This window comes from Acyrthosiphon pisum, chromosome X (assembly GCF_005508785.2).
Source record: "Acyrthosiphon pisum isolate AL4f chromosome X, pea_aphid_22Mar2018_4r6ur, whole genome shotgun sequence".
Classification (NCBI taxonomy): Eukaryota; Metazoa; Arthropoda; class Insecta; order Hemiptera; family Aphididae; genus Acyrthosiphon; species Acyrthosiphon pisum.
Genome location: NC_042493.1, coordinates 94,758,426 through 94,761,831, shown reverse-complemented (window position 1 = coordinate 94,761,831; position 3,406 = coordinate 94,758,426).

Genomic DNA, 3,406 nt, shown 5'->3' with positions numbered 1-3,406 from the left:
AAAAACTGCAACTGATTGTACAAATGAAAGCGCCGTAAAAGCATCGTTCATAGTTTCTTTACTAATTGGGAAATCAGGGAAACCTCACACGATCGCAGAGGACTTGATATTACCTGCTGCGAAAGCTATGGTTTCTACAATGATCGGCGAAGAAGCTGCAAATAGCTTAAATAAAATTGCATTGTCAAATGATACAATAAAAAAGCGAATTGATCGTTTATCAGGAAATATTAAAGAACAGTTGTTGAAAAGAATTAATAAAAGTGACTACTTTAGCCTCCAACTTGATGAAAGTACCGATATAACTAATAAATCAGTATTACTGTGTTATGTAATGTGTTATGTATTACTGTGTTAAGATACGAATACGATAATGTCATTTCCGAAGACATTTTATTCGTAACCACTGTGGTACACACCACGGCAGAGGAAATATTTTGTAAAATTAATGAATTTATTATAGCGAATGAAATTGAATGGACTAAATGTGTAGGAGTTAGTACAGATGGTGCTCGAGCAATGTCAGGAAAATTTACTGGATTAATTGCACGGATTAGAAATATCATACCATCAGTCACATGGCATCATTGTTGCATTCATCACGAAGCCATAGTTTCCAAAAAAATACCAATACATTTGAAAACAGTTTTGGACGATGCTGTAAAAATTGTGAACTTTATAAAAGCAAAATCATTGAATTCAAGAATTTTTGAACAACTTTGCAAAGACATGGATAGTGAACATTATCAACTTCTGTTGCATTCTGAAATTCGTTGTTTATCTCGAGGTAAAGTGCTCTCCCGTCTATTTGAATTGAAAGATGAGGTAAGATTATTTTTTATCGAACATAAATCATTTTCATTGAGTGAACGCATGAATGATTATTCTTGGTTGGCTACTTTAGCATATCTATCAGATATATTTACTCATTTAAACGCACTTAATTTAAGTCTTCAAGGAACACATATTACAATTTTCAAAGTTGAAGATAAGATTGAAGCGATGATTAAAAAGTTGGAACTGTGGAGTCTTCGGCTGTCAAAGAAGAATTACGATCCATTTCCAAATCTCAAAAATTTTATTGAATCAACTGAAGAAGAATTGTCAGATAAAGATTCTAAATATTTCATACAACACATGGGTGATATGCAACGTAGCTTCCATGATTACTTTCCTGTTCCAGATATAAGTAGAAATTGGATTCGACAACCTTTTGAAATTGATATTCATCAAATAAATGGACTGACATCATTGGAAGAAGATACCCTTGTAGAAATGTCTACAGATACTAGTTTAAAAATGCAGTTCAATCAAAAGTCATTAGAACATTTTTGGTTGCATGTTCGAAAGGATTATCCACAATTATCGAGTAAAGCTCTGAAAGTTTTGATTCCATTTCCCACAACTTATTTATGTGAAAAAGCATTCTCCGCCCTCGTTTATATTAAGAATAAGTTTTGAAACCGATTAGAAAACGTAGAATCTGAACTACGATTAAAGCTTTCGAGTATTGAGCCCGATGTTCAAAAACTAGTAACTGAAATGCAACATCAACCATCGCATTAAAACTTATTAATTAAGTAAATAAAAATTAAGTTTTAAGAATATTAATAATAAGATAATAATAATAATAATTAATAATAAAATAATTTATATTACAATTTTTTTTTTTTTAATTTAAGTCATTAATGATGTTCAAGTGTAATAATTATAAATGTGTACATTTTGTTATGTCTACTTCTATAATTTTTAGTATAAAATAGTTATTATAATTTTGGTTATGATAACTTGATATGTTTTATAAAAAAAAGGTATTTGAAAAAAAATTGGTAGGGGGTCCGCGATCTCTAAAAATCTTTCATCGGGGTCCGTGTTCTACAAAAGGTTAAGAACCGCTGGTCTAAAGCATTAAGAATTCCTTCATCATCCATTTTATTTAAATAAAAAAACACTTTAAATAATATAACTTAAATACTTAATAACAATGTTAAATAACAAATAAGTTTTGAACACTATATCAGAAGATAACGGAATAATATGTTTTAGTAAAATAATAATACTATTTGATATGGATATCATGTGGTAAATGCAGTGTGACCACATTGGACCAATAACCAGATAAATCCGGATTTATCTGATTGTTGCACCAAAAATAAAAACAAGATAAATCCAATTCCATTATAAACTATGTCTATATGTATCGGATTTAACTGGTTGTTGCACCATAATGTATTACATTTCTTCCTGTACAATAATTCATGAAAAAGTGCATTTTCGAAAAAAGTGGATTTACCTGGTTGTTGTTCCAAGTCCTTCATATATGCTGTACCTAGTATTATAAAAATATACAGTCGGCGTCTGCTGAACTACAGTGTGAATATATTACTTATACACTACATTATAAAGTGTGTTTTGTTTATAATTCCAACAAAGAACTACTAAAAAATTACTAGCTCAAATTTCGAAATCCATCAACATTTTCAAAAAAATGTATGAATTAAATCATTTCCAATAAAAAAGGCGTAGATTCTCATTTGAGAAACTGAAGCTATTATTTTCACAGGACACTCCTTAAGTACTCCGAAAAATTTTCAAGAAATTGAAAATATGGTCTTTATGCATATTAAAAAATTCCCAAAATCAGATTTCGAAAAATTCATTCGACATTATGATTTTTTAGAGAAAAATATTCACACGTTCCTAAGTGATGACTTCAGTTTTCCTCCGATAGTACTTTTGAAAACAGATTTTATTTTGTTGTTAAGTCAACTTTGGATCTTGCAAACCATATTTATAATTAATTATTCTAAAGAATAAAAATTTACTTGAAATTTAGAAAAAAATATAGTTTTACATTTATTTTAATTAATAAAAAATATTATGTGATATTAGTGTTCTAATAATATGCTTAGTTGCATTATATTTCAAAGGATAACATATAGATGAATAGTTAAATTATGAAAAATAATATTGGTAAAAAGAAAAGTCCTACGATATTTTAAATAAAGAGTACAATTACTTGTACTTCACACAATAATCCAATAAAAAAAAATGAAAACATTTTTTTAAAAACATGCTTTTCTTAATACTACTTAATACATGAACGAAAAAGTTGAAAATAAACTTACTTTTAAAACAATTTCTTAATGAAACTTCAAGGTTATCAAGATATTACTAAAAGTGTTTCTAAAATGTATTTGTTGCAAAATTTTTAAAACTTGTGAATTACAAAAAACGAAAAGCATGGGGCACTTATGATAACTCCTATGTAAAGTCACTCTACAACTGAATCATTAGATAAACTTTATGATAAATATTTTAAAGATTATTGATCATACTTGACTTATGTATGTACCTGACACACTGTTACTTGTTGAAGAGATGATCAAAGGTACTGATTTATTAA